The sequence below is a fragment of the Neoarius graeffei genome, chromosome 2, assembly GCF_027579695.1.
Source record: "Neoarius graeffei isolate fNeoGra1 chromosome 2, fNeoGra1.pri, whole genome shotgun sequence".
In the NCBI taxonomy this organism is placed as follows: Eukaryota; Metazoa; Chordata; class Actinopteri; order Siluriformes; family Ariidae; genus Neoarius; species Neoarius graeffei.
This window is the reverse complement of record NC_083570.1, coordinates 91766359-91786135: the sequence shown is the minus strand read 5'-3', so window position 1 is coordinate 91786135 and position 19777 is coordinate 91766359. Positions and strand designations below refer to the sequence as shown.

The 19777-nt window shown below is 40.5% G+C and overlaps 1 protein-coding gene across 3 annotated transcripts in view; it reads left to right on the top strand.

The window, feature by feature from the left end:
• Positions 1 to 19777, top strand: part of ndst1a (N-deacetylase/N-sulfotransferase (heparan glucosaminyl) 1a) — a 241469-nt gene that overhangs the window by 102392 nt on the left and 119300 nt on the right. The window contains exon 1 of one of the 3 annotated variants that reach the window (XM_060915193.1): positions 19351 to 19562. The exons of 1 other annotated variant lie outside the window; for it this stretch is intronic. The gene's annotated coding sequence lies outside the window, so the exon portion shown is untranslated. Of the gene's footprint in view, positions 1 to 19350; positions 19585 to 19777 lie in introns of those variants that run through there. One more of the 3 variants, XM_060915191.1, reaches the window with a different exon arrangement.

Genomic DNA, 19777 nt, shown 5'->3' with positions numbered 1-19777 from the left:
ACATGTGTTGTGAAGATCAGACTTTGATAGATCCCTGTTCTTTAAATAAAACAGGGTGCCCACTCACACCTGATTGTCATCCCATTGATTGAAAACACCTGACTCTAATTTCACCTTCAAATTAACTGCTAATCCTAGAGGTTCACATACTTTTGCCACTCACAGATATGTAATATTAGATCATTTTCCTCAATAAATAAATGACCAAGTATAATATTTTTGTCTCATTTGTTTAACTGGGTTCTCTTTATCTACTTTTAGGACTTGTGTGAAAATCTGATGATGTTTTAGGTCATATTTATGCAGAAATATAGAAAATTCTAAAGGGTTCACAAACTTTCAAGCACCACTGTATGAGGAACTCATTAGTGTAACTAATATATTCAGGTAATTTTCAAACAGTTCAACAATAACTGAAATTACAGAAAGGAATTGAGCGACCGGATTAAGATTCAAATCCATTTAGATTTACTGTTCGTTTATTTATTGAGATCAGAATTAAATAATAGCCTAAATATCATCCTGATTATTTTTAAGCAAGGTTTAAAGTTCGGTACTCATGAGTTACCTTTTAAGGAAAAGGGACGGAGTTGAGCAGCAGTGTTTCACTTTTTTTCTGTTTCGAATCAGAAACCTGAAATGAACACAGTATTTGCATGACAATCTAGTGAATCTTAGATTTTTTGTGTTTTCCTTGAAATGATATGTGTACGAATGATAAACATTTTTAAACATTACAATCTGCATCTTTAATGAAATATGACAAGGAGAGCTTGGGTTTCTTCTCCGAGAGCTTTTCTGCCTCAGAAGTTGTACCTCTTCATTTCATCCTGTCTGGAACAGAATTTATAAACAGTGATAACAGTGGATGAAATGACTCCATATTGGATTAGCTGGGACCATTTTAATAGCAAATGCAGATTAAAATGGAGAAAACTCATAACGTGGATTAAACTGGTCTTTTTTGACAATTTCAGCCAGCACAGAATTCCAAATTGAAGCCTCGGATTGTTCCAGGAGCCTGCACATCGAGTCGTTTAATGAGCCGGGATTCCCTGGATGTCTTCTTGCTCACGGTTTTCAGTGGCTTAGGAAATGGAAGGCTTAGAAAACTCCACTGTTTGTTATATAATCGGCTTTCTCTTCAGGCAATCACGTAATTTTTTTTTTCTCGAAGCCTTCAGCCTCGCTTTCCACATGTCCAACCAAAACCATCTTTCATATGTTGTGCCTCAGCTAACTATTCAGTAAAATACATTTCTTGCCAACAATTTTTCAAGTCTATGTTATTGATTTTGCAGCCCAAGTCTCCTGTGCTAATGTTTATATATAAATAATAATACTCACTTTACTGGAAATGTAGGACATGACAGTCAAATCTCAGGTTTCTGATTTGTCTGATTTTATTTCTATGAAGTCGTAGCATCAGGTGAAGCCATTTTTTAATAAGTGTTGCCAGGCAAAGCAAACCTCGCCCGGCAGCACTTATTTTATACCTATATGTTGATAACGGTAATATTTCTCAATCATCAGCTGTCAGGTTATATCCTTATGAAAATCCATGACCTTGAGTTTGACCTTTCAAGGTCACTCAAGGTCAAAGATCATGGTGCCAAATGAAAGGCCATATGGGAGTTCTTAGTAAACTCTGTCTTTCAGAAACCGTTTTTGAGTTATAATGGAAAATATGTTATTTTGACCGAAAGATTAGATTAGATTAGATTAGATTAGATTAGATTAGATTAGATTAGATTAGATTAGATAGAACTTTATTGATCCCTTTGGGAGGGTTTCCTCAGGGAAATTAAGATTCCAGCAGCATCATTACAGGACAAACGGAGAATAGAAAATAGAGAAAAAACGTCTAGATAAATTAAATTAAGTATTTACATATACAATATAAAAAGAATAAGATATGGGGAAGAAGGGGGGGGGGAAAGGGGGGGCAGCAGGAGAGATATTGCACTTTATATTGCACATTATATTGCACATTGTCCGGTATTGCTTATTGTTAGGCTAGGCTACTGCTCCTTCCCGTCCTCTGCCCTCCTGTTACCCCTCCTCCCCCCCAGAGAGGAGTTATACAGTCTGATGGCGTGAGGGACAAAGGAGTTTTTAAGTCTGTTCGTCCTGCACTTGGGAAAGGTTGACCTTTCCAGTACCTTGACCTTCACCTTGACGCAATTACCCCCAAAATTTAATCAGGTAATCTACGGATCATTGCCCACGTACCCTGAAAATTTGAAGTCAATCAGTGCAACCGTCTAGATGCTAGACTGTTAACAGACAGACAGACAAACAAACAAACTGCACTGATTACAATATCTCGCCTCGCTTACTCTGTCGCGTGTGAGGTAACAAACTCGTGAAAGGAAAACTTCAGCCTGAAAGACATTAAAGGTGTTTATATTGAAATATCTGTGATGTATTGACTGATTCTGCTAACTCGCTGTTTTTGTTATTCCTGTGAGAAGTTAGTGTCTGTCTTACAAATTGTAAATAAAAACGGAATGCAATGATGTGGAAGATTCAAAATTCCATATTTTATTCAGAATAGAACATAGATGACATATCAAATGTTTAAACTGAGAAAATGTATCATTTAAAGAGAAAAATTAGGTGATTTTAAATTTCATGACAATAACACATCTCAAAAAAGTTGGGACAAGGCCATGTTTACCACTGTGAGACATCCCCTTTTCTCTTTACAACAGTCTGTAAACGTCTGGGGACTGAGGAGACAAGTTGCTCAAGTTTAGGGATAGGAATGTTAACCCATTCTTGTCTAATGTAGGATTCTAGTTGCTCAACTGTCTTAGGTCTTTTTTGTCGTATCTTCCGTTTTATGATGCGCCAAATGTTTTCTATGGGTGAAAGATCTGGACTGCAGGCTGGCCAGTTCAGTACCCGGACCCTTCTTCTACGCAGCCATGATGCTGTAATTGATGCAGTATGTGGTTTGGCATTGTCATGTTGGAAAATGCAAGGTCTTCCCTGAAAGAGATGTCGTCTGGATGGGAGCATATGTTGCTCTAGAACCTGGATATACCTTTCAGCATTGATGGTGTCTTTCCAGATGTGTAAGCTGCCCATGCCACACTCACTAATGCAACCCCATACCATCAGAGATGCAGGCTTCTGAACTGAGCGCTGATAACAACTTGGGTCGTCCTTCTCCTCTTTAGTCCGAATGACGTGGCGTCCCTGATTTCCATAAAGAACTTCAAATTTTGATTCGTCTGATCACAGAACAGTTTTCCACTTTGCCACAGTCCATTTTAAATGAGCCTTGACCCAGAGAAGACGTCTGCGCTTCTGGATCATGTTTAGATACGGCTTCTTCTTTGAACTATAGAGTTTTAGCTGGCAACGGCGGATGGCACGGTGAATTGTGTTCACAGATAATGTTCTCTGGAAATATTCCTGAGCCCATTTTGTGATTTCCAATACAGAAGCATGCCTGTATGTGATGCAGCGCCGTCTAAGGGCCCGAAGATCACGGGCACCCAGTATGGTTTTCCGGCCTTGACCCTTACGCACAGAGATTCTTCCAGATTCTCTGAATCTTTTGATGATATTATGCACTGTAGATGATGATATGTTCAAACTCTTTGCAATTTTACACTGTCAAACTCCTTTCTGATATTGCTCCACTATTTGTCGGCACAGAATTAGGGGGATTGGTGATCCTCTTCCCATCTTTACTTCTGAGAGCCGCTGCCACTCCAAGATGCTCTTTTTATACCCAGTCATGTTAATGACCTATTGCCAATTGACCTAATGAGTTGCAATTTGGTCCTCCAGCTGTTCCTTTTTTGTACCTTTAACTTTTCCAGCCTCTTATTGCCTCTGTCCCAACTTTTTTGAGATGTGTTGCTGTCATGAAATTTCAAATGAGCCAATATTTGGCATGAAATTTCAAAATGTCTCACTTTCGACATTTGATATGTTGTCTATGTTCTATTGTGAATACAATATCAGTTTTTGAGATTTGTAAATTATTGCATTCCGTTTTTATTTACAATTTGTACTTTGTCCCAACTTTTTTGGAATCGGGGTTGTAAAAGAATATAGCCCCCCCCAAAAAAAAAACAAAAACAAAACAAACGCCTGTTCCACACTCCAGCCCAGTCGGTGGCAGTAATGCACCTTTAATTTGGTTTGCCAACCACCAAAAAACCCTAAAGAAGAAGAAAATGGCAGAGCGGTTTGCTGAACCAACCGAGGGCACAATAAAAACTCTACTCGAAAACAACCCCCCCCCCAAAAAAAAAAAAAAACAGCAACAGAAAGTATGGAATAAAGGTATTTGATTGTAAGAGCGTATCTTTTTTATTTTTAAAGAAATATTATTATCACATTTTTCACAAATTGTTACTGTCACTTCGCCGGTTTGTTTACATTCTAAGCGGAAATGATTTTGTCTGACGTTTTGTATCAAGTTTTAATTTATTGAATTTGCAAAAAATAAAAATAAAATGCTCTGTTTCTCAAAATGCAGTGAATATGGATAGAATAAAACAGTTATTCCACTCAATCTTGTCGTACACGGCTTATAGCTAACTCGGTGGTACGTGCCTCGTCGGCTATCAGCTTATGTACGACTCGATTTCTTGGAATAACTGTTAAATATGCAGTAGTGGATCTTACCATATAACAGGTGTAGAGGAGATTCAGTCCTGTGCTTACATCTACAAGAAGACGTTTTTATGCTGTTACCACTTTTGGTGTATGAAGTGGAATTGATTTTGGTGTATGAAGTGGAATTGATGCGGATAGTTTGCACTTTAGCAGGCGCAATTCTGCCATATTGTTCACATTTACGCGGGGGTTTGGGGGCAGTAGCCCCCGTATTATCAATAATAAATAAAGAAATGCTTACCTTGTTCTATTATATGTCGAAGTCATCAAAGCTGGTGTTTGTTTGTGCTTTGGGATTGCTTGTTGGAGGGTTAGGGTTAGCGTGACTTTTCGTGTATTTTAGCGCACGCTAAAGTGCAGTAGTCCCATTGATGCTTCTGTGTCCCCTTTAGGCGTGTAAACCATTCAAAAGAACAATATTATTCTGGAAATGCTCAAGAAAACAATAACAACAACAACAACAACAACAAAAATCTCATCAGAGCTGTGATTTAAAGCCATGATGGACTCGGGGAGAGTAATGCGTTATCGTGACAGAACACAGTATGGAGTCCAAAGTGTCGTGGAACACACATTAATCTCTCCGGCTGTAAGGGCAAGGAGGAATAGAAAAGAAGGCGAAAGTGACAAAGGGAGAGAGTCGGAGTGCTTGAGGCAGGACTGAGGGGGAGAGAGACATGCAGTCCTGGGAAGAAGCGAGGCGAGGTGCTGGCGGGGGCTGGAGGTTCTGGAAGGCCCATTCATCATGCAGTGCCTTGTGGGATACGGGAGGGTCACGCTCACACAATAGCTGTCTGTTTCAGCTTGCACGATGGGGAAGACAGCGTTACATGCTCGTTTAGATACAAACAGCTGATACACACACACACATCTCTCTTTCTCACTCTCTCGTTCCCTTTTTCTTATATGCTCTTGGCCATTTTTCCAAGAGAAACAAATGAAAAATTCCTTGCCGAGCAGGCGATATTTATTTACAGGCTGCAGTGTGTCATTAAAATAGCATTAGCATAGTGCTGGAGCTCAGGGTGTGAATGGTGCAGGGTAGGAATGCATTGTATATTAATCGTGATCATGATTTTATCTGGCAGCCTGAGAAAACCCTTCACATGGGAAAAATGAAAATCTATATTTAGTTCTGAAAACTACATGATTTCCTGAACTAAAGTATCCATCCATCCATCCATCCATCCATCCATCCATCCATTATCCGTAACTGCTTATCCTGTGCAGGGTCGGAGGCAAGCTGGAGCCTATCCCAGCTGACTATGGGCGAGAGGCGGGGTACACCCTGGACAAATCGCCAGATCATCACAGGGCTGTCACATCTACCCTGTCCACACTAGGGATTTTGTACCGATACGAAACTACTTTCGTACCGCAACACCTGTCCACACTAGCAACTATACCGGTACTGTAGCGGTATAACTGTATCGGTACAAAAACCACAAATGTATGGGTTTGTACTGTACTGTAGTGTGGACAGATGAAGCAGTTCTGTATCGATACAAATATAATGCGCATGCGCAAAGTCACACACCTCAATCGATGTCTTCGCTGAATAAAATAGTCAAGAACGAAGATTCGTTTGTTTCTTTCTCAACTGCCTCGTGCGTTTTATACGATTCGACTGAATAAATGACCACCAGAAACACAGACTGTATACTGACAACAAAAAGCACACACACGTTGTTTCATCCGTACGGAAGCCGCGAGAGGCCCTTCATATAATTCTTTTTTTTATTCACCTTGTTATCCCGAGATAACGACATAATTAATTCAGGATCTCAAGAAAACAACACAACTAATTCGAGATCTCGAGAAAACAAAACCGTTATTCCGAGATCTCGAGAAAACAAAACACTTATTTCATGATCTCGAGTAAACAGCTGAGAAATGGTTCATTCAGGTGCGCCAAGAGACTTGCGATATGCTGACTTTGGGGCTATTTCTCATTCTGTATAGACGCAACTTTGGTCATTAGAATGTCTGGAATAATCGATCACCTAATAAGGCAATATTTTGATCAGGGGTTGACACAGGGAGAGATTGCATTAAGTCTTTTAATAAGGGATCATTTCAAAATGAGTCCGCGGCACCTCCGCAGAAGACTGGCCCGGCTTCGTCTCTACCGACGGAGATACAGTGATCCAGCAGAGATCATGAAATAATTGTTTTGTTTTCTCGAGATCACGGAATAATTGTTTTGTTTTCTCGAGAGCTCGAAATAACGGATGCCATATAGCCTCGGAAGGAAGTTACTCGGTAACCACGGAAACACTTTGCTCACGTGCATTTCAACTACCGTGAAAGAAAACCGCAAACATTTCTCGCTAGTGTGGACAGATGCACTAAACTGTACCGGTATACTTTGTATCGATACAGTTATACCACTTTCATACCGGTATAAGTGTGAACACAGCAATAGAGACAAACAACCATTCACACCTACAGTCAGTTTAGAGCCACCAATTAACCTAACCTGCATGTCTTTGGGGGAAACCGGAGCACCCGGAGGAAACCCACGGAGACACGGGAAGAACATGCAAACTCCACACAGAAAGGCCCTCGTCAGCCACTGGGCTTGAACCCAGAACCTTCTTGCTGTGAGGCGACAGTGCTAACCACTACACCACCGTGCCGCCCTGAACTAAAGTATGTTAATTTTAAAATTAAAGTTATAAAATTATAATTGAGGCTTCAAAGTATGTTAAAGGGAAAAACTGTCTGGTCAAATTTTTCCTACTTTTTATTTAGAAGAAGAAGAACTTTATTCATCACACGCTTGTGAAATTTCTCTCTGCATTTAACCCATCTGAAGCAGTGAACACACACGTGAGCAAATGAGCACACACACATACCCAGAGCAGTGGGCAGCCATGCTACAGTGCCCGGGGAGCAGTTGGGGGTTAGGTGCCTCGCTCAAGGGCACCCCAGCCCAAGGCCGTCCCATATTAACCTAACCGCATGCCTTTTCGGGTAGTCCCTTCTTGAATTTCATTAGCACACTGTCCAAAGAATTGCATATTTGTTGTATTCATGTGGAATGATCATCATAACCAGCTGATCAACTGATTTCAGTTCTGGAATTAAAGGATACTGGATTTCAAGGTCGAATGTCTGAAATTTCTACAATATCTTTCTACAATAGATCCCTTTCTGTTTGTCAGACAGAGATGGGATGTACACATTCATATTCAGGAACTCAAGGCCCCCTTTCTGGCTGCATACGATTTTTGATATCGGTCCATCAGTGTGTCTAAATCCTTGTTTGCACGATATCTCAAGAACTAGTGCTGGGACGTTTTTCTGATTTGTATGGAATTGTCTGATTGAATCACTTCCAAAATATAATCAAATAGGATTAAGGTCACAGCAAGGTCTCTGAAATAGTTTTTCTTCAAGACATTCCTTCTTGCTCCTCCATGAAGTATACTTTAAGAGTATTTCTAGCATACTCTTAAACATGAAGGACTAGACTTGTTGGTGATGGGTGCATCACATCACCTCTGAGATGTGCTTGTTGGATGTTTGTCTGAATACAGCCACAGAAACATCTCACAGGTTTTCCCAGACCACCACACTACCTAAACATAAATGACTAGATCGACGAAAAATAAGGATGTTAGCTAGTTGAGTAACATTAAATCATTTTATTTACTGAGTCTTCCTTTTTTAATCACAAGCTTTGATTCATTGGAATAGTATTGTACACCGATGAACCATAGCATTCTGAGCATTGTCAGGCGAAGTGAATAAAACTGATAATTATACGTACAGGACACTTTTTCGATGGAATAAAAACGTGCCCTGTGTCCGAAACCACTCACTCATTCACTACTCCTTACTCATTATATAGGGAATTACTATATAGAGGACTACAGTGGTACTTGAAAGCTTGTGAACCCTTTAGAATTTTCTATATTTCTGCATAAATATGACCTAAAACATCATCAGATTTTCACACAAGTCCTAAAAGTAGATAAAGAGAACCCAGTTAAACAAATGAGACAAAAATATTATACTTGGTCATTTATTTATTGAGGAAAATGATCCAATATTACATATCTGTGAGTGGCAAAAGTATGTGAACCTTTGCTTTCAGTATCTGGTGTGACCCCCTTGTGCAGCAATAACTGCAACTAAACATTTCCGGTAACTGTTGATCAGTCCTGCACACCGGCTTGGAGGAATTTTAGTCCATTCCTCCATACAGAACAGCTTCAGCTCTGGGATGTTGGTGGGTTTCCTCACATGAACTGCTCACTTCAGGTCCTTCCACAACATTTCCATTGGATTAAAGTCAGGACTTTGACTTGGCCATTCCAGAACATTAACTTTATTCTTCTTTAACCATTCTTTGGTAGAATGACTTGTGTGCTTAGGGTCGTTGTCTTGCTGCATGACCCACCTTCTCTTGAGATTCAGTTCATGGACAGATATCCTGACATTTTCCTTTAGAATTCGCTGGTATAATTCAGAATTCATTGTTCCATCAATGATGGCAAGCCGTCCTGGCCCAGATGCAGCAAAACAGGCCCAAACCATGTTTCACAGATGGGATAAGGTTCTTATGCTGGAATGCAGTGTTTTCCTTTCTCCAAACATAACGTTTCTCATTTAAACCAAAAAGTTCTATTTTGGTCTCATCCATTCACAAAACATGTTTCCGATAGCCTTCTGGCTTGTCCACGTGATCATTAGCAAACTGCAGACGAGCCGCAATGTTCTTTTTGGAGAGCAGTGGCTTTCTCCATGCAACCCTGCCATGCACACCATTGTTGTTCAGTGTTCTCCTGATGGTGGACTCATGAACATTAACATTAGCCAGTGTGAGAGAGGCCTTCAGTTACTTAGAAATTACCCTGGCGTCCTTTGTGACCTCACCAACTATTACACACCTTGCTCTTGGAGTGATCTTTGTTGGTCGACCACTCCTGGGGAGGGTAACAATGGTCTTGAATTTCCTCCATTTGTACACAATCTGTCTGACTGTGGATTGGTGGAGTCCAAACTCTTTAGAGATGGTTTTGTAACCTTTTCCAGCCTGATGAGCATCAACAACACTTTTTCTGAGGTCCTCCTTTGTTCGTGCCATGATACACTTCCACAAACATGTGTTGTGAAGATTAGACTTTGATAGATCCCTGTTCTTTAAATAACACTCACACCTGATTGTCATCCCATTGATTGAAAACACCTGACTCTAATTTCACCTTCAAATTAACTGCTAATCCTAGAGGTTCACATACAGTTAGGTCCATATATATTTGGACACTGACACAAATTTTGTTTTTTTACCTGTTTACTGAAACATATTCAAGTTATAGTTATATAATGGACATGGACATAAAGTCCAGACTTTCAGCTTTCATTTGAGGGTATCCACATTAAAATTGGATGAAGGGTTTAGGAGTTTCAGCTCCTTAACATGTGCCACCCTGTTTTTAAAGGGACCAAAAGTAATTGGACAATTGACTCAAAGGCTATTTCATGGGCAGGTGTGGCAATTCCTTCGTTATGTCATTCTCAATTAAGCAGATAAAAGGCCTGGAGTTGATTTGAGGTGTGGTGCTTGCATTTGGAAGATTTTGCTGTGAATAAAACATGCGGTCAAAGGAGCTCTCCATGCAGGTGAAACAAGCCATCCTTAAGCTGCAAAAACAGAAAAAACCCATCCGAGAAATTGCTACAATATTAGGAGTGGCAAAATCTACAGTTTGGTACATCCTGAGAAAGAAAGAAAGAAAGAAAGAAAGAAAGAAAGAAAGAACTGGTGAACCCATCAATGCAAAAAGACCTGGACGCCCACAGACGACAACAGTGGTGGATGATCACAGAATAATTTCCATGGTGAAGAGAAACCCCTTCACAACAGCCAACCAAGTGAACAACACTCTCCAGGAGGTAGGCGTCTCAATATCCAAATCTACCATAAAGAGAAGACTGCATGAAAGTAAATACAGAGGGTTCACTGCACGGTGCAAGCCACTCATAAGCCTCAAGAATAAAAAGGCTAGATTGGACTTTGCTAAAAAACATCTAAAAAAGCCAGCACAGTTCTGCAAGAACATTCTTTGGACAGATGAAACCAAGATCAACCTCTACCAGAATGATGGAAAGAAAAAAGTATGGCGAAGGCGTGGTACAGCTCATGATCCAAAGCATACCACATCATCTGTAAAGCACTGCGGAGGCAGTGTGATGGCTTGGGCATGCATGGCTGCCAGTGGCACTGGGTCACTAGTGTTTATTGATGATGTGACACAGGACAGAAGCAGCCGGATGAATTCTGAGGTATTCAGAGACATACTGTGTGCTCAAATCCAGCCAAACTGATTGGTCGGCGTTTCATAATACAGATGGACAATGACCCAAAACATAAAGCCAAAGCAACCCAGGAGTTCATGTCCATGAATTCAAGACTTCAGGCAGTCATTGCCAACAAAGGGTTTTCAACCAAGAATTAGAAATGAACATTTTATTTACAATTATTTAATTTGTCCAATTACTTTTGAGCCCCTGAAATGAAGGGATTGTGTTTAAAAAATGCTTTAGTTCCTCACATTTTTATGCAATCATTTTGTTCAACCCACTGAATTAAAGCTGAAAGTCTGAACTTCAACTGCATCTGAATTGTTTTGTTCAAAATTCATTGTGGTAATGTACAGAACCAAAATTAGAAAAATGTCGCCTCTGTCCAAATATTTATGGACCTAACTGTACTTTTGCCACTCACAGATATGTAATATTGGATCATTTTCCTCAATAAATAAATGACCAAGTATAATATTTTTGTCTCATTTGTTTAACTGGGTTCTCTTTATCTACTTTTAGGACTTGTGTGAAAATCTGATGATGTTTTCGGTCATATTTATGCAGAAATATAGAAAATTCTAAAGGGTTCACAAACTTTCAAGCACCACTGTATATAGCGAGTTCATTGATAAAATGAAAAACCGCTTTCGGACACTAGTCTGTCGCGCTGTTATTTATGTCATTACTGTCGCATAGTTAAAACGTGCCAGATTAGTTGGCTGGTGGGTTTTCAAAATAATAAATACATGCATGTATTTTTGTGATAAATCCTATTATACTGAGCGTATTTCCCACATTAATCAATACAAAGTACCTTGTGTCCGCTGCATCTTTCAGTTCTTTTAAATCAAGGCTGAATACCTTCCTCTTTGCCGCTGCCTTTTATTAAATCAAATTTGGGGCTTTTGATTTGATTTCTTTCAGCGCCACCGCATTGTATGATGGGATATTGCTTGATTAGTGACCATCAGTTGTACACTGCTTTCCATGGTGCATTGTGGGATACTTTGAGTGCACTGTATAGGGTGTAATAATTCTTATTATACATTCAGACAGCACTATAAAATGGCGACCTCACTATATAGTGAGTCGGGAGTGATTTCGGACACAGGGATGTGTTCTATTCCTTTCTAGCGGCTTCATTCATTAGCATATCGCTTATCCTACGTGTATTACGTCACTGTACCCAATGGAGAATGAGCGTTGAATATAGTTTACGATATTACATGGTTGTCAAGACAACATGACATCACAAATCGGAGACGTAAAACTTCCGCTCTAGCGAGTGACTGTGACAATTTGTAAACTAACATGGCCGCCAGGTTTGCTTCGTTAAATAGGGAAGATTTTGAGAGAATTTTGAAAGAGAAAGACGCTTTGAACACCCGAAAGGAATGTGTGTGCATAATAATAATAATAATAATCATATTGGCTGGCTTTTTTTTTTTAATGGAATATCAGATATAGTCCATTCAGCTACTCGTCTTTGACTCATTCAGTATCATGCTAGCTGAATGGAATATATCTGATATACCACGAAAAAAAGCAAGCCAATATTATTAAATTATCTCATTACAGTGGCACCTGTCAAGGGGTGGGATATATTAGGCAGCAAGAGAACAGTTAGTTATTGAAGTTGATGTTTTGGAAGCAGGAAATATGGGCAAACGTAAGGATCTGAGTGATTTTGACAAGGGCCAAATTGTGATGGCTAGATGACTGGGTCTGAGCATCTCCAAAATTGGAGATTGGTGGCACGGTGGTGTAGTGGTTAGCATGGTCACTTCACAGCAAGAAGGTTCCGGGTTTGAACCCAGCAGCCGGCGAGGGTCTTTCTGTGTGGAGTTTGCATGTTCTTCCCGTGTCTGCGTGGGTTTCCTCCGGGTGCTCCGGTTTCCCCCACAGTCCAAAGACATGCAGTTAGGTTGACGTGGGGCGGCCTTGGGCTGAGGTGCCCTTGAGCAAGGTACCTGACCCCTGACTGCTCCCCAGGCGCTCTGGTGTGGCTGCCCACTGCTCTGAGTGTGTGTGCGTGTGTTCACTGCTTCAGATGGGTTAAATTCAGACGATGAATTTCACTGTGCTTGAAGTGTGCATGTGACAAATAAAGGCTTCTTCTTCTTAAATGTCACATCTTATGAGGGTGTTCCTGGTATGCAGTGGTTGGTACCTACCAAAAGTGGTCCAAGGATCTAAAGGACAACCGGTGAACCAGCGACAGGGTCATGGGTGTCGTAGGCTCATTGATTCGCATCGGGCATGAAGGCTCGCCCATATGGTCCAATCCCACAGAAGAGCTACTGTAGCACAAACTGCTGAAAAAGTTAATGCTGACTAAAACAGAAAGGTGTCAGGTGTCAGATTGGTGTATGCTGAATGCACCTGCCATTTGAGGCAAATATGTGCTAGAAACTAAAAAAAAGGTAGATAAAACAGACTATAAATCTAAAGTAAAGTCACGAATTATACTCAAATAAAAAGAAATAAGATTCTAAAACGGGTGAAATTAATTGAATTGCAGTTTTCACAGCAGGGCGAATTATCAGGACAAAAATATGAAAGAAAGTATTAGTGTGTTTAGTGATGTGTTAGGTATTTCGTTATTTTGAGTTTAATTTTGTTTATACTTATTTTGATGTTAATCCTTTGAATAAAAACGATGTGCAGCCTTTTTAAAGGTCCACTATGTAGGATTCAACCAAATGAATACTCCTTTTACAAGTGTGTATTAGATCGTACGGAGGCCATCAGGTGCGCCTAGCATACTTCCAATACTTACATTCATGGTCCCTTGCTTTTTCTCATGCTAAATAAGAAGTAAGAGCTTCCATTTTGCAAAATTTGGGTTCTCAAATTTGTTAGACAGCACACACTGACTCCTCTTCTTTCTTCTTCTCCGTCTTCCTTCAAGATTCGCACTGCCACTTGTAAAAATGTGAAATGCAGAAGATGCTGTCTAAAATTTTGTCCGTTCTGGGCTACTTTTGCGGCGTAACTTTGCGGCTCCATGGAAGTGGACCCACACCCTGTGTAGATATGAAGGGTTCATTCTAAGCTTACAAAAACATAACGGTTATTCCACGAAATCGAGTCGTACATGAGCTGATGATAAGCCATGTATGACGAGATTGAGTAGAATAACGGTTTTATTCTGTCCACATTCACTGGATTTTGAGAAACAGAGCATTTTTATTTTTACTTTTTGCAAATACGAGAAATAAAAACTTTGTACAAAACGTCCGACAAAATTATTTCCGTTTAGAATGTAAACAAACTGACAAAATGACAGTAGTAATTTGTGAAAAATGCTATAATAATAGTACTTGAAAAAAAAAAAACATACGTTCTGACCATCAAATACTTTTATTCCAAATTTTGTTGCTTTTTTTGTGTATTTTTTGGGGTTTTATTTTTGATTAGTTTTTATTTTGTCCTCGGTTGGTTCAGCAACACGCGCCACCATTTTGTTTTACTCTACTCATGGTATATGAGCTGATAGCCTACTGGTAGTAGAGTAGCCAATCAGAGCATGCGATTGCTCATATCCAGTGAATGTGGATAGAATAAAATGATTTGTAGCTACAGATAATTACAGTGTCTTGCAAAAGTATTCATCCCCCTTGGTGTTTGTCCTGTGTTGTTGCATTACAAGCTGGAATTAAAATGGATTTTTGGAGGGTTAGCACCATTTGATTTACACAACATGCCTACAGCTTTAAAGGTGAAAATTGTTGTTTTATTGTGACACAAACAATAAGATGAAAAAACAGAAATCTGGAGTGTCCATAGGTATTCACCGCCTTTCATATGAAACCCCTAAATAAGAGCTGGTCCAACCAATTCACTTCATAAGTCACATAATTAGCTGATTAAGATCCACCTGTGCGCAATCAAAGTGTCACATGATCTGTCACATGATGTCTGTATAAATCAACCTGTTCTGGAAGGACCCTGACTCTGCTACACTACTAAGCAAGCAACATGAAAACCAAGGAGCCTCCAAACAGGTCAGAGACAAAGTTGTGGAGAAGTATAGATCAGGGTTGGGTTATAAAAAATATCCCAAACTTTGAATATCCCAGGGAGCACCATTAAATCCATTATAGCAAAATGGAAAGAATATGGCACCACTACAAACCTGACAAGAGAAGGCCGCCCACCAAAACTCACAGACCGGGCAAGGAGGGCATTAATCAGAGATGCAACAAAGACACCAAAGATAACACTGAAGGAGCTGCAAAGATCCACAGCGGAGATGGGAGGATCTGTCCATAGAACCACTTTAAGCTGTACACTCCACAGAGTGTGGCTTTATAGAAGAGTGGTCAGAAAAAGTCATTGCTTAAGAAAACACGTTTGGAGTTTGCCCAACAGCATGTGGCAGACTCCCCACACACATGGAAGATGATTCTCTGGTCAAATGAGACTAAAATTGATCTTTTGGCCATCATGGGAAATGCCATGTGTGGTGCAAACCCAACACCCTGAGAACACCATTCCTACAGTGAAGCATGGTGGTGGCAGCATCATGCTGTAGGGATATTTTTCATCTGCAGGAACGAGAAAGCTGGTCAGGACTGAAGGAAAGATGGATGGCACTAGGGCTGAACGATCTATCGTTTTCAACCGAAAATCGCGATCTCAGACAACACGATTTTGGGATCGTCAAAGCCACGGTTTTTCTCAGTGCTCCTAAACTGACCCATGTTTTGTTTCGTCAATAAATTGTCCTCAATTTTTACACTACAGACAAAAAAAATTACGTTCAGGAAAGCCTTGTGGCACTCAGTGTGAAAGAATTTTGTGAATATCTCCTTCCGTTTTCGTGTAAATCCCTGTTGTTTGGAGGGAGCACTGTGAGGAAAAAGTGCGCTTTCTCTGTCTCTGAGCGCGCGGGTGGGGGAGGGGCTGCTCTCACACACACACACACAGGAGGGAGGGGCCCTGCAATAGCGACTGCTACGCGCACTGCATCACTCTTATTTCCCACAGGGGAATTGTTGGCTCTAGTTATAATTTATAATGCTTATGTACATTCTTTTACAAAAGTGCAATATTTTGATGCTGCTGAGCCATTGATCAACCTTTTTTTATATCTGATATGTTGTAGATGGGAAAAGTAAAAGAAGCAAAAGTTTACTTAAGAAAGATGGCTCTCTTTTTATTTTTTATTTTAAGTTATTATAACTTGTTCCTCAGGCACTCAATGTTAATAAACAGGCCTACATTTGAAATCTGTTGACCTCAGTTTTCATTCTTGCATTAGCTTTATGGAATTCATTGTATTAATTAATTTGCACTGAAACTTGATTTAAAGAAAAAAAAATCGTGGTTGAAATCGAAATCGCAATATCTGCCAGAAAAATCGCAATTCAATTTTTTCTTAAAATCGTTCAGCCCTAGATGGCACTAAATACAGGGCAATTCTGAAGGAAAACTGGTTTGAGTCAGCCAGAGGTTTGAGACTGGGACGGAGGTTCACGTTACAGCAGGACAATGACCTTAAACATACTGCTAAAGCTACACTGGAGTGGTTTAAAGGGAAACATTTAAATGTCTCGGATGGCCTCGTCAAAGCCCAGACCTCAATCCAATTGAGAATCTGTGGCATAACTTGAAGACTGCTGTACACCAACACAACCCATCTAACTTGAAGGAGTTGGAGCAGTTTTGCCTTGAGGAATGGGCAAAAATCCCAGTGGCTAGATGTGCTAAGCTAATAGAGACATACCCCAAGAGACTTGCAGCTGTAATTGCAGCAAAAGGTGGCTCTACAAAGTATTGACTTTTGGGGGGGGTACCTATGCACATTCCAGATTTCTGTGGGGGTTTTTTTTCGTCTTAATCATTGTTTGTGTCGCAATAAAACAACAATTTGCACCTTTAAAGTGGTAGGCATGTTGTGTAAATCAAATGGTACTAACCCTCCAAAAAAATCCATTTTAATTCCATCTCGTAATGCGACAAAACAGGACAAACACCAAGGAGGAGGAATACTTTTGCAAGGCACTGTATACACTAATGAAAACATACTTGTAGATACTATAATCCATTTCTGCTAATAGATCCCACTAAAGCTTGCATAGTCCATCTTTAATGAAAAGTGTGTGTGTGTGTGTGTAAGAAGTAGCTTTCTGTTGGTTTAATACTATAATATGCAATAAAACTGTTTTAACATGGCTGTAAAAATGGCATGAAAAAATAATTGAGCATATGTTATCAGTCCTGACACTGAGCAGCTCTGTATCAGGTGAGTTACTTTCTCAACACACACGCGCACACACACAAACACACCCGCACACTTCATTCTTGCCTTTCTGTGGGGAAAGAGTGGACTCATTATCTAACCTGCTAGTGTAGATGAGTGATATAGAGTGCACTCCAGTGCTCGCTCTGTCCTAACATGACCTGCAGGATTTAATGTGAGTGAGTGAGTGAGTGAGTGAGTGAGTGAGTGAGTGAGTGAGTGAGTGAGTGCCTTCCTTACTTCTTTCCTCACTTATTCACGTTGAAGCCAAGTAAGAATTTAGGGTGCTTTGTTTCTGCCGTGTGGCATTTTATTTTATTTAATTTTTTCACCATCTGGAGGGAGAGACATGCAGAAGTTCCAGGTTTCAAAATAGCACACATGATTAATAACAAATCCTGCGCTCGAGTTTGTTTTTGAGAGCACTGATGAATTTTTTATGACTCTTGGTCTTTGCGTATCCTTATGTCCCGAGCAGCTTTCCTAACCTCTGCTGAAGGAGTCAGAATTAGAAAAAAATATATATATACACTACCGTTCAAAAGTTTGGGGTCACTTTGAAATGTCCTTATTTTTGAAAGAAAAGCACTGTTCTTTTCAATGAAGATCACTTTAAACTAATCAGAAATCCACTCTATACATTGCTAATGTGGTAAATGACTATTCTAGCTGCAAATGTGTGGTTTTTGGTGCAATATCTCCATAGGTGTATAGAGGCCCATTTCCAGCAACTATTGCCGCTTTTCCACTACCAACGCGGCTGAGTCGGGCTGAGCCGTGCCGTGCTGAGTCGAGCTGAGCGGGGTTGTTGGAGTTGCATTTCGACTACAACCGCGCTGAACCGTGCTGGCTGGAAGTGGGTGGATACATTTGGTGGAGTTAGCGAAAGTGGGTGGACGTCACGTGATGTCGTTAAGCGGCGGAAACGGTGACATCAGTGACCTTTCAAGCGGTAGTCTCACGACCCGGATAGTAAACAATAAACATGGAGGACATGGAGTCGTTAGTGTTGCTGGTCTTGGTGCTGTGGCTTGTTGTCACCGACAACGCCAACAGATACTGGCAAGAGCGTATAGATGAGGCGAGGCGCATAAGGCTTCATAATTCTCGTAATTCTCCTTCTTCCGGGTTTGCGGTGTTTACAGATCCCAGCGTGCTCGCGGGGCGTGTGTGGGCATGTGACGACACTCCTCCTCACCAATCAGTGCGCAGGGGAGTGTCTGCTCACGCCCCTAGCCTCACTCGGCTCGGTTTGGCTCGCTTCAGCCCCACTCCAAAACCGTGCGAGTTTTGGGGGCTAAGCAGGGCTGAAGCGAGCTGAGTCGTGCTGTTCTTAGATAGTCGAAACGCAAGCCGTGTCGGGCTGAAGTGAGCTGAAGCGAGCTGAAAAAGGGTAGTGGAAAAGGGCCATATCACTCCAGTGTTCTAATGGTACAATGTGTTTGCTCATTGCCTCAGAAGGCTAATGGATGATTAGAAAACCCTTGTACAATCATGTTAGCACAGCTGAAAACAGTTGAGCTCTTTAGAGAAGCTATAAAACTGACCTTCCCTTGAGCAGATTGAGTTTCTGGAGCATCACATTTGTGGGGTCGATTAAATGCTCAAAATGGCCAGAAAAATGTCTTGACTATATTTTCTATTCATTTTACAACTTATGGTGGGAAATAAAAGTGTGACTTTTCATGGAAAACACAAAATTGTCTGGGTGACCCCAAACTTTTGAACGGCAGTGTGTGTGTAATGTATATATTTCAGAATATACGTATGTAACATCTGCCCTGAATTTCAGGAGTGCACCAGCATACAGATGGGTGAAAAAAGTGAACTTCTACGAGTTTGTGTAGAAATTTGTGTCATCTTAGGGACATTTGAAAAAAAAAAAAACTTGCCAGGTGTGATCCTTATGTGTTCCTTTTCATGATTTGTTATTTGCTGTTTAAAATAAAATGAATAATTGCCTGATTTTTAACCGTGTTCTTCGGTTTTCTTGTGATATTAGTTTTGGCGATAGTACAGCCGAACAGTCGTGCCAGTACTGCATGAACTGTGAGCGCATGAGATGAGAGAGGCGTGAAAGAGAGAGAGAGAGAGAGAGAGAGAGAGCGTGAAGTCGAGTGAGAGAACATGAGGAAGAGAGTGTGCACTAGAGAAGGAGTGAGAGAGAGAGAGAGAGCGGTAAAACAGGCTAGGTTATTACTCACTTAGCACTGCCTGATGTTACATATGTGATGCAAATGAAGATGGAGACATGTTAGGAAACAAAAGCTAATGCTCTAATGGAACAAAAGATTGGACTAAACTACTGAAATCCATTTTCTGCCTGCGTTTTAACGGAGAATAACAAAGCCGGCACCTGGTAGGTCATCCTTTTACTGAATGTAAGTACTTTTTCCAAGCATTATAGAGCGTGTTCCCTGACTGAGCAGTAATGTGTATTAGATTAAAGGAAGGAATGAAACATATCTATTACTCATGTGTAGTGTGGAGTAACTACGGTTCACTCACTGGAGCTGTCAGTTTGTACAGTCATTCGTACCTCACTCCATAGCAAGATATAATATTGATCGTGCT